Here is a 12540-nt window from a genome sequence, read left to right on the forward strand (position 1 = left end):
GGAGAGCTCTGTTGAATTCAACCGGTTCCTCTCTCTGATTGCATTGCCAGGATTGCACTTAGTCCTGCCAAAAGAAAAGACGAAAACCTTTTCTAAATAGCTGTTGCATACGTACTCCATCTCACCTCAAGGCTGAATCAAAGGTGTGATTGGGGCGGCCGTGGAACCAGTAGCACCGACGAAAGAAGCTGGGAGGTGGGTCGCAGAGACGACAGGTTGTGAGCTCGATCGGGGCAAAGTTGACAACGTCGGAAACAGGCTAAGGGAATCCGTCGTGTTTATTTTAAGAATGTCAAAGCTGGAGATCGAGAAACTACTAGCATGATCTGCAACAGCTAATTAGTATTATATAAATACAAAAATAACAAGGTTATCGCCAGCTGTTTGCTAGTAAGTAGGATCAGTACTCCTTTACCTCAAAAAAAAAGTAGGATCAGTACTGTAAAACAATATCTTGGGCAGTTCAAAAGAGTAAAACAATATCTTGGGCATCTTAAACTGAAGCGATAGCAGGCATGTGTTGGACCGAAAGCGAAATGTGAGAGCCTGCGACTTTTATTTTATTAAAGCCTAGTGGCGTGTTGCTGGTGGACGGACCAGATCAGACGAGAGCCAAGAAATGGCACTAGTGGTTGTACACGTACAGCATGTACGAACTGGGCAATAAGTCGACACGTGTGTACGCGCAGGACGCTAGCGTGAAATAAAGTAGACCTCAGAGCTCAGAAGTCAGACCTGCCGCTGCGCGAGTGCAATGCAAAGCACGTTAGGTTCGTCGGTACGGTACGACCCAGGCAGGAGGCTTCATCTGGGCGAGGCCGCAACCAGCGAAATGTTCGTGTGGAAAAAAAAACAACAACGGTGGAATCCGAGTTTGAATTATGAGATGGATTTAGCATCCAAAAGATCAAATGCACATCATTCCCGTGATTTCATTCACACGGTAACTAGGGTCTAGGGATCATGTATATATATATGAGCTAGGTTTTTTTATTTTTCTTTTTCTCTCAGCGAAATATGTGCAAAGAAGGTGCCCCACCTTGCTGGCTCCGCCAATGTGTCCATCGGCCCGCCCGCGTCTCGCCTCGCTTGGAACGGCCACACTCTCTAGGTCCAAGCACGTCACCGCTCCGTGCTCCAGCACCAGTCTGAAGAGTGTACAACCACATATCAACTTCCCACTCCTATCGGCAGGCTTCGAGCTCTAAAAGAATAGTAGCGCCACCTAGCTAACTAATTTCGTGTATCGATTTGATGTACGCAACTTCCAATCAATTGGGAAATTGCTAATTAAAGCTGAGCAGGTGAAAGAGTTTTGTAGGCGACCGAATGTCGGCTCTTCAAGCATTCTAGGATGAAAGAAAACCCATGTTTTACAGTAAATTTTACCTACCAACGTATAACTTTTACCAGATACATGTATAGCATATATACTTAACAGTTTGATCTTTAAGCCAACAAAGAGCGTGCGAGAGGTGCATCAATTTTTATACTGAACAGTTTGATCTTTGAACGATCCATAAAAATTTTGGAGTTCTAAAAATATGAATTTTAAGGCCCGCCTTAATTCGGGTCCAGAAGTACCAAGACCTATTGTGTATTTTTCGTGGCTTCTAGCTTATTTTTCGGGTTTTTTTACCTGTGTCGGAAGGGTCCCCGGTTTAGGAATTTTCTGCTGAGACCGTGGTCTAGTGTTTAAAACTAAGGAATTGCTAGTTCTTGGTGTGCTTAGTAGATTCCTGCAATGGCGGATTTGCATCACGATTCATGCATTCGAGTTGTAAATGTGGTTGCAATTAAGATTATTTTTCAGTTGCAAGTGAATTTGTTTTTGCAATAAAGGACCTTGGCATTAAGAGAAACATCGAACAATACAAAGCACCTCAACAAAAAGGAAAATTACAACCAAATTCTTGAGATGTCCTTCGTCTTTAACCTCTAGACCATGTGGACGGCACGTCGTTGCTGCCGCTTCTCCTTGAGTCGCCTAACGTTGTTGGATGCGGACGGGAAGTCGCTGAATGGGTCAAGAAGACTACATCCATCCCAGAGATGAGGAAGAAGGAATAACCATTGACGAAACTTCATGACGATCTAAAGATCCCCAGCTAGAAAAGGTCCTCGAGAACCACACCACTCACACAAGCTTCTCGACATCGCCGCCGAGATGGGGCTAAAGCTCGGGAGACTTTATTGAAGAAGATGTCGCCGCCACCACCTGAGTGCCGCCCCACCAAAGCTTCTACCTAAAACCAAAAAAATGGAGCCCTTCCCGCCCAATGGAAACTGATCCACCCCTCCTCTTGCAAGTAAATTTTTTTTTTTTGCAACTATGAAAAGCAACTCCAAATCACTAGATTTGCTCCGTGAATTGTAGTAATAGTGAGTTGCAACATAGTGGCGTTATTAAAAAAAAAAAACTACCTTCAAAACTATGATAGCAGCACGCAGCAGTGAGACAACGAGCCGAAGTGAGAGATCTCCGTAGAATTCGTCCGATCGAATCAAAGCAAATGGTCAAAGCTCTGAAAGTCAGTAGGCAGTTGGCTGTAGGAGTAGAGCAAGTACAATAAGATCTAGTCAGCTGGCTACAAAGATTAAAATAATATATTTGTGTCTAGTTGGATGAGAGAGAAGAGGAGAGAGAATGTGAGTGGGCTCTTATGTAAGAGTTAGCTCTAGCACGTGCTCCTAGGCAAGGTGTGTGAATGAAAGGTGGGTCATCCATTGAAAAAGTAGTACATTCTTAGAGCAAATTCAATAGTAGAGCCAACCGTTAGCTATAAGCCATGTGCCATGTCATCTGTAGCTAACATATAGCCAACATGTATAATAGTGAGCTATAGAATTGTACTACTTTATCAGTGCATGGCCCACCATTCACTCTCACAAAGTGCCTAGGAGCACGTGCTAGAGCTGACTCTTGCATAAGAGCCCACTTCTTTTCTCTCTCCTCATCTCTCTCCTCCAACTAGGCAACAATATATTATTTTAATCCTTATAGCCAGCTGATTAGGACTTATTCTACTTGCTCTATTGTACTTGTTGGCTACATGTTAACTATAGATGACATGGCATCTAGCTTATAGCTAACAACCGGCTATACTATTGGAGTTACTCCTAGTAGCATGGATGGAGGAGTGGCCTCGAGGCAACGACGGTTCAGAGCGAATTAGCGGAACCAACGGTAGGTAGGCGAAGGCTAAATGCGTGAACGGGAGCCGCAAGTCGAACGTCGCCGCATAATTTGCCAGATATCACAGCGCAAGTGCACGCTAGGTTCTTTGCAAGAACCCAGGCTTGATCCTGGTGAGGGCGCACCTGGCGAAAAGCTCCTTCCTTGAAGCAAAGCCGCAAGTAGTTGTGTGTTTCCGTTAAGGAAAAAAAAAGAGTACGTAGTTGTGTACTACAAGTTGTAGCGCGATAGCAATGGCATCTTGGCATGGCTTGTGGACTTCACATTTTCCTGAAATAACGATTCCGCAAGGATTCTTTTCAAATGAGGATTTGTCGCTTGTGTTTTGCTACAGTCCCACTTGGGAAGAAACACCGAAACCATGAAAGCCGCGGCTAATTGTACCGAGTTTTAGGGTTGAGACATCTCTTTGCGCCGCCTCTCTCCTATCCTCTTCACTTGAGAGTCCACCAATGGCTCCCGACTCCTCTCCCCTCTTCTCTGGTTGCTTAACCGACTAGAGACAACGGAGGAGAGGAGGCCGGACTAGTATGTCGTTTAGGTCTAGGGTTTGGGTTGTGTCCCACTCTAGCGACATGCCGATGGAGATCTAGGACCGAGGCTTACGGGCGGCGCTCGGTGGCTGGTGGTGGTGTTACTTCTCCTTGCCAAGCTCTAGAGGCCGAGGCGGAGATGAGTTGCGGTGTCGCTCCACCCTCCATGAAAAATAAGCTCGAGGTTCGGAGCAGGTCTGAGGCCACTTTCCATGGGCTTGATCTCCTTCTCCAAGCTAGTCGTGGAGACGAGGAAGACGAGGAGATCCTTGCACGTGCGAGTTGCGTAGCAGATCTGCGGCAGGTGACATGGGGATGACTTACTCAGTCCGCATCTTTGGCGTCCCTGGCACAGATCCAGAAAGGAGCCTGTAAAGACCATAATGAAACAAGATCTAGAAGCATCTCCAGCCCAGGAACTTGACGTGCAGAACAAGTCTAAATCCATCAAGTAGCCGATATTGGTATATGCCCATCTATAGCTGACTCGGATTGGACACTGCGACCTGGGATCCCATATAAAGGTTGAGAGGAGCCAACGGGGCGTGTTACATTTATTCGTAGCACATCGTTGTAACCCGAGATTTTTTTCCAGGAACTCGGTGACTTTGAGCATCAAACTAATAAGATCAGACCAACTTGTTTGTCTGATAAGCCAACGAAATCGCCCTCTCTCCTCTTTCCCTAAAACCGAAGTCCATAGCCATGGACATTGCCGAGGTCACCCGCCGTCAGCAGGGGAGAAGTGGAGCTTCACTCGAGATATTCATCACGGCGATGACCCCATCGTTGATCTGTGGAATCGTACGACGACCCCTCCCACCTCGCGTGATGGTCATAGTCTTATCCGGCCAGCGCATGAAGGACATCGACAACCCCCAGGCTCTCAAGCCATTACGCAGGCCATTCAACTTCGTTGCAGTTAGCTTTTGCCTCTCCGCGCCAAGTGGTTTCGTCCCCAACGGTGTAGAGGTTGGATGCAGCGAGCTAGTCAGCGGTGGTGGTGTAGGAGCTATCCTCGACCGCTTTTCCAGGAAACTAGCAAAGTGCTTTATTGCAAAATGCAAGGATTTGTTTGTAATTTTTATGAAGTCCCTTTATGTAAGTTGTACATCCAGTACTGTTTCTTAATGGAAGTTGTTGGTCCTTCCGAACGGACCCTTGTTCAAAAAACGGTGCCTATTTTGAAGTCTTTGTCTAACCTCAGTCCAACACGAAGGAGCCCTTGGTACCATCACAGAAGGACATATCCTTGTTCGAATAGATTTTAAGAGCATCTCCAAGAGAGCTACCACATGCCAGCCATAGGTTCGAAATGGTCCGGGTGGCATTCATTTGGCCAAAATTGCGTCCAACGGCGCTAATATATGAATCCAATAGTATATAATGTTTATGACATATATATATTGCACTAGTTAAAATGCCTGTGCGTTGCTACGGCCTACGGGTACTCAAATTTTATTTCCCAATGCACATATATAGTTCATAATACACATGAAAAAACAAAAGAAATTAGAGATATCATAAATTTTAATCGTCAAAGAAACCAGTACTACTTATAGAAATACCTCTCGTGTTAATTTAAAATCATTGGTTATCACAAATTATGACACCAATAGAAAAACATTCGTTTATAACAAAATCTCCTAATCTCCTTAGACCACTGCATGAATATACAGACAATTGCTTCTATACACTGAAGCAGCAATTATTCAAACAAGAGAGCTCACAATGATCATGTTGGGGATTTCTAATAGTGCACAAGGAACAATATGTTTCTTTTGACATTAAGTTTTTCGTGTGAGTTCAAACATTATGAAGGTATGTAGGTGCTAGACAACTTAACCGACGAGACCTCACAAGTTTCTTTGTTTCTGGCTACAGTATAATCTGTCTCAAATGGTTTTGCTTCTCCATATTTAACAGGATATAAATCCATGAACACATATCCATTGCCCTGACAATGCACACTGGAATGGTATCAGCTAATGCAAAACTAACTTCTTTATCTTCCCTCCTTTTCTCTTTCCTAAAGAAATACCTTCTCCTTCCCTTGCTCTATTGAAATTTCAAAGCCCTCATTTATGTGAAATATAATTAGCAGGAGAGTTCTCTACAATGAAAAATTCAGTAACTTTGGAGAAATTACAGTACAAGCAGAATATCATATATTTTGCAGTATATCAGTTACAATGGTTCGGAAATAGCATATATTTCAAAACCACTAACTTCAAATTTCAGAAATCCAAAGAAAGACTAATCCGAGTTCTTGAATGTATCCAGCTTATAGCTATAGGAAAATCTGAAGCCAAGGATTTACCATGGATGGAGGAGAGAGTAATATAGTAGTCACAATATAGTAGATGGCATTAACCATAACTAAATTAGAAATATTAGGTTTATAGTACAGAAAATTGAATGTTATTGATAAAGTATACATACAATAGTAGACATATGAAATGATGAAGCATTGTGGTATAATCATTTCATCTGTTAAAATATCCTGGCTTCTTAAATTCTAAATTAAAACATGATTGGTTCCTCGCTGGTTAACAACATTTGCTTAACAATTCGCAGCAGTGATAAATAGTAGATGATACCCAAATCGATTAGCCATTTTTACATTGCAATATGAATCTGAAACCTTATATACATAGATACATCCAAGTGATAGCAAATAAATATAATGCACTTGTAGTTCTTCATTTAACCAGTGACGGTAATACACTCCAACATAATCATAAGATGATGTACTGAGCTATGTGTTAATTCAATGGGGTCGAACATGAGTATTTCATATAAGCATTCAGTCAAACATGAAGCTTTACGAGAGAACAAGCTACAATATGTCATGTTCATTAACTTTCATGATGCTTACCACTGACTTTGATAAGCTTTTGCATGCGCTCCAGGGCATCAACGCTAGCCTCACCGGCCTGCCACTCCTACATCTTCTCGCTCCTGCCATTCTGCCACCATCCACCGTTTAGGCTGATTTTGAATGCTTGATACGTCTACAACGTATCGATAATTTCTTATGTTCCATGCCATATTATTGATGATACCTACATGTTTTATGCACACTTTATGTCATATTCGTGCATTTTCTGGAACTAACCTATTAACAAGATGCCGAAGAGCCGATTCTTTGTTTCTACTTGTTTTTGGTTTTAGAAATCCTAGTAACGAAATATTCTCGGAATTGGACGAAATCAAGACCCAGGGTCCTATTTTGCCACGAAGCTTCCAGAAGACCGAAGAGGAGTCGAAGTGGGGCCACGAGGGGCCGCCACCATAGGGCGGCGCGGCCCGGGCCTTGGCCGCGCCGACTGTGGTGTGGGGCCCTCGTGTGGCCCCCACGTTGCCCTTCCGCCTACTTAAAGCCTCCGTCGTGAAACCCACGATGCGAAAAACCACGATACGGAAAACCTTATCGAGACGCCGCCGCCGCCAATCCCATCTCGGGGGATTACGGAGATCTCCTCCGGCCACCCTGCCGGAGAGGGGATTCATCTCCCGGAGGACTCTTCACCGCCATGGTCGCCTCCGGAGTGATGAGTGAGTAGTTCACCCCTGGACTATGGGTCCATAGCAGTAGCTAGATGGTTGTCTTCTCCGATTGTGCTTCATTGTTGGATCTTGTGAGCTGCCTAACATGATCAAGATCATCTATCTGTAATACTCTATGTTGTGTTTGTCGGGATCCGATGGATAGAGAATACCATGTTATGTTAATTATCAAGTTATTACATATGTGTTGTTTATGATCTTGCATGCTCTCCGTTATTAGTAGAGGCTGCGGCCAAGTTTTTGCTCTTAACTCCAAGTGGGAGTATTTATGCTCGATAGTGGGTTCATGCCTGCATTGACACCAGGACGATGATCTGAAAGTTCTAAGATTGTGTTGTCGTTGTTGCCACTAGGGATAAAACATTGAGGCTATGTCTAAGGATGTAGTTGTTGATTACATTACGCACCATACTTAATGCAATTGTACATGTTGCTTTGCAACTTAATGCTTGGAAGGGGTTCGGATGATAACCTGAAGGTGGACTTTTTAGGCATAGATGCAGTTGGATGGCGGTCTATGTACTTTGTCGTAATGCCCAATTAAATCTCACTATACTTATCATGACATGTATGTGCATTGTTATGCCCTTGATGCGTGTAGTTGACACGTCCGTTGGGAACCCCAAGAGGAAGGTGTGATGCGCACAGCGGCAAGTTTCCCTCAGTTAGAAACCAAGGTTTAATCGAACCAGTAGGAGTCAAGAAGCACGTTGAAGGTTGATGGCGGCGAGATGTAGTGCGGCGCAACACCGGAGATTCCGGCGCCAACGTGGAACCTGCACAACACAACCAAAATACTTTGCCCCAACGAAACGGTGAGGTTGTCAATCTCACCGGCTTGCTTGTAACAAAGGATTAACCGTATTGTGTGGAAGATGATTGTTTGCGAGAGAAAATAGTAAAACAAGTATTGCGAGCAGATTTATATTTCAGTATTAAAAGAATGGACCGGGGTCCACAGTTCACTAGAGGTGTCTCTCCCATAAGATAAAAGCATGTTGGGTGAACAAATTACGGTCGGGCAATTGACAAATAGAGAGGGCATAACAATGCACATACATGACATGATAAGTATAGTGAGATTTAATTGGGCATTACGACAAAGTACATAGACCGCCATCCAAGCTGCATCTATGCCTAAAAAGTCCACCTTCGGGTTATCATCCGAACCCCCTCCGGTATTAAGTTGCTAAACAACGAGACAATTGCATTAAGTATGGTGCGTAATGTAATCAACAACTACATCCTCGGACATAGCGCCAATGTTTTATCCCTAGTGGCAACGAGCACAACACAACCTTAGAACTTTACGTCCACTGTCCCATGTGTCAATGCGGGCATGAACCCACTATCGAGCATAAATACTCCCTCTTGGAGTTAAAAGTAAAAACTTGGCCGGAGCCTCTACTAGAAACGGAGAGCATGCAAGATCATAAACAACACATATGTAATAACTTGATAATTAACATGACATGGTATTCTCTATCCATCGGATCCCGACAAACACAACATATAGAATTACGGATAGATGATCTTGATCATGTTAGGCAGCTCACAAGATCCAACAATGAAGCACAATGAGGAGAAGACAACCATCTAGCTACTGCTATGGACCCATAGTCCAGGGGTGAACTACTCACTCATCACTCCGGAGGCGACCATGGCGGTGTAGAGTCCTCCGGGAGATGAATCCCCTCTCCGGCGGGGTGCCGGAGGAGATCTCCAGAATCCCCGAGATGGGATCGGCGGCGGCGGCGTCTCAATAAGGTTTTCCGTATCGTGGTTTTTCGCATCGGGGGTTTCGCGACGGAGGCTTTAAGTAGGCGGAAGGGCGAGTCGGGGGCCGGACGAGGGGCCACACCATAGGGCGGCGCGGGCCCCCCGGGCCGCGCCGCCACGTGGTGTCGCCACCTCGTGGCCCCACTTCGTATGTTCTTCGGTCTTCGGAAGCTCCGTGAAAAAATAGGCACACGGGTCTTCGTTTCGTCCAATTCCGAGAATATTTCGTTACTAGGATTTCTGAAACCAAAAACAGCAGAAAACGAGAGCTGGCACTTCGGCATCTTGTTAATAGGTTAGTTCCAGAAAATGCACGAATATGACATAAAGTGTGCATAAAACATGTAGGTATCATCAATAATATGGCATAGAACATAAGAAATTATCGATACGTCGGAGACGTATCAAGCATCCCCAAGCTTAGTTACTGCTCGTCCCGAGCGAGGTAAAACGATAACAAAGATAATTTACGAAGTGATATGCCATCATAACCTTGATCATACTATTTGTAAACATATGTAGTGAATGCAGCGATCAAAACAATGGTAATGACATGAGTAAACAAGTGAATCATAAAGCAAAGACTTTTCATGAATAGTACTTCAAGACAAGCATCAATAAGTCTTTCATAAGAGTTAACTCATAAAGCAATAAATCAAAGTAAAGGTATTGAAGCAACACAAAGGAAAATTAAGTTTCAGCGGTTGCTTTCAACTTGTAACATGTATATCTCATGGATAATAGTCAACATAGAGTAATATAACAAGTACAATATGCAAGTATGTAGGAATCAATGCACAGTTCACACAAGTGTTTGCTTCTTGAGGTGGAGAGAAATAGGTGAACTGACTCAACATAAAATTAAAAGAATGGTCCTTCAAAGAGGAAAGCATCGATTGCTATATTTGTGCTAGAGCTTTTATTTTGAAAACATGAAACAATTTTGTCAACGGTAGTAATAAAGCATATGAGTTATGTACATTATATCTTACAAGTTGCAAGTCTCATGCATAGTATACTAATAGTGCCCGCACCTTGTCCTAATTAACTTGGACTACCGGATCTTTGCAATGCACATGTTTTGACCAAGTGTCACAATGGGGTACCTCCATGCCGCTGTACAAAGGTCTAAGGAGAAAGCTCGCATTTTGGATTTCTCGCTTTTGATTATTCTCAACTTAGACATCCATACGGGACAACATGGACAACGAGATAATGGACTCCTCTTTAATGCATAAGCATGTGGCAACAATTATTATTCTCATATGAGATTGAGGATATATGTCCAAGCTGAAACTTCCACCATGAATCATGGCTTTAGTTAGCGGCCCAAAGTTCTTCTCTAACAATATGCATGCTCCAACCATTAAGGTGGTAGATCTCTCTTACTTCGGACAAGACGGACATGCATAGCAACTCACATGATATTCAACAAAGAATAGTTGATGGCGTCCCCGAAACATGGTTATCGCACAACAAGCAACTTAATAAGAGATAAAGTGCATAAGTACATATTCAATACTACAATAGTTTTTAAGCTATTTGTCCCATGAGCTATATATTGCAAAGGTGAATGATGGAATTTTAAAGGTAGCACTCAAGCAATTTACTTTGGAATGGCGGATAAATACCATGTAGTAGGTAGGTATGGTGGACACAAATGGCATAGTGGTTGGCTCAAGTATTTTGGATGCATGAGAAGTATTCCCTCTCGATACAAGGTTTAGGCTAGCAAGGTTATTTGAAACAAACACAAGGATGAACGGTACAGCAAAACTCACATAAAAGACATATGGTAAACATTATAAGACTCCATACCGTCTTCCTTGTTGTTCCAAACTCAATACTAGATGTTATCTAGACTTTAGAGAAACCAAATATGCAAACCAAATTAGCAAGCTCTAAGTATTTCTTCATTAATGGGTGCAAAGTATATGATGCAAGAGCTTAAACATGAGCACAACAATTGCCGAGTATCAAATTATCCAAGACATTTTAGAGTTACTACATGTAGCATTTTCCAATTCCAACCATATAACAATTTAACGAAGATGAAACTTCGCCATGAATACTATGAGTAGAGCCTAAGGACATATTTGTCCATATGCTACAGCGGAGCGTGTCTCTCTCCCATAAAGTGAATGCTAGGATCCATTTTATTCAAACAAAACAAAAACAAAAACAAACCGACGCTCCAAGCAAAGTACATAAGATGTGACGAAATAAAAATATAGTTTCAGGGGAGGAACCTGATAATGTTGTCGATGAAGAAGGGGATGCCTTGGGCATCCCCAAGCTTAGACAGCTTGAGTCTTCTTATAATATGCGGGGGTGAACCACCGGGGCATCCCCAAGCTTAGAAGCTTTCACTCTCCTTGATCATATTGCATCATACTCCTCTCTTGATCCTTGAAAACTTCCTCCACACCAAACTCGAAACAACTCATTAGAGGGTTAGTGCATAATAAATATTCACATGTTCGGAGGTGACACAATCATTCTTAACACTTCTGGACATTGCATAAAGCTCTTGGACATTAATGGATCAAATAAATTCATCCAACATAGCAAAAGAGGCAATGCGAAATAAAAGACAGAATCTATCAAAACAGAACAGTCCGTAAAGATGGATTTTATTAGGCCACCAGACTTGCTCAAACGAAAATTCTCAGATTGAATGAAAGTTGCGTACATATCTGAGGATCATGCTCGTAAATTGGCTTAATTTTCTGAGCTACCTACGAGGAGATAGACCCAGATTCGTGACGGCAAAGAAATGCTGGAACTGCGCAGTAATCCAAATCTAGTACTTACTTTTCTATCAAAGACTTTACTTGGCACAACAAAACATAAAACTAAGATAAGGAGAGGTTGCTACAGTAGTAAACAACTTCCAAGACACAAATATAAAACAAAAATACTGTAGTAAAAACATGGGTTGTCTCCCATAAGCGCTTTTCTTTAACGCCTTTCAGCTAGGCGCAGAAAGTGTATCTCAAGTGACATCGAAAGATGAAGCATCAACATCATAATTTGTTCTAATAATAGAATCATAAGGTACCTTCATTCTCTTTCTAGGGAAGTGTTCCATACCTTTCTTGAGAGGAAATTGATATTTAATATTACCTTCCTTCATATCAATAGTAGCACCAACGGTTCGAAGAAAAGGTCTTGTGGAGCTCTTTCCGTGTGCCATTCAGAGTAATTAACCATCATATTATCAAGGAGCTTTGTTGCTTCACCAAGAGTGATGGACATAAAGGTACCTCCAGCAGCTGAATCCAATAAATTCCGCGAAGAAAAATTTAGTCTGCATAGAAGGTTTGGATGATCATCCAAGTAGTCGGTCCATGGGTTGGGCAATTTTTAACCGAGAGATTTCATTCTTTCCCAAGCTTGAGGAACATGTTCATTATCTAATTGTTTAAAATTCATTATGCTACTCCTCAAAGATATAATTTT

The sequence above is a fragment of the Lolium rigidum genome, chromosome 7 (assembly GCF_022539505.1).
Source record: "Lolium rigidum isolate FL_2022 chromosome 7, APGP_CSIRO_Lrig_0.1, whole genome shotgun sequence".
Lineage (NCBI taxonomy): Eukaryota > Viridiplantae > Streptophyta > Magnoliopsida > Poales > Poaceae > Lolium > Lolium rigidum.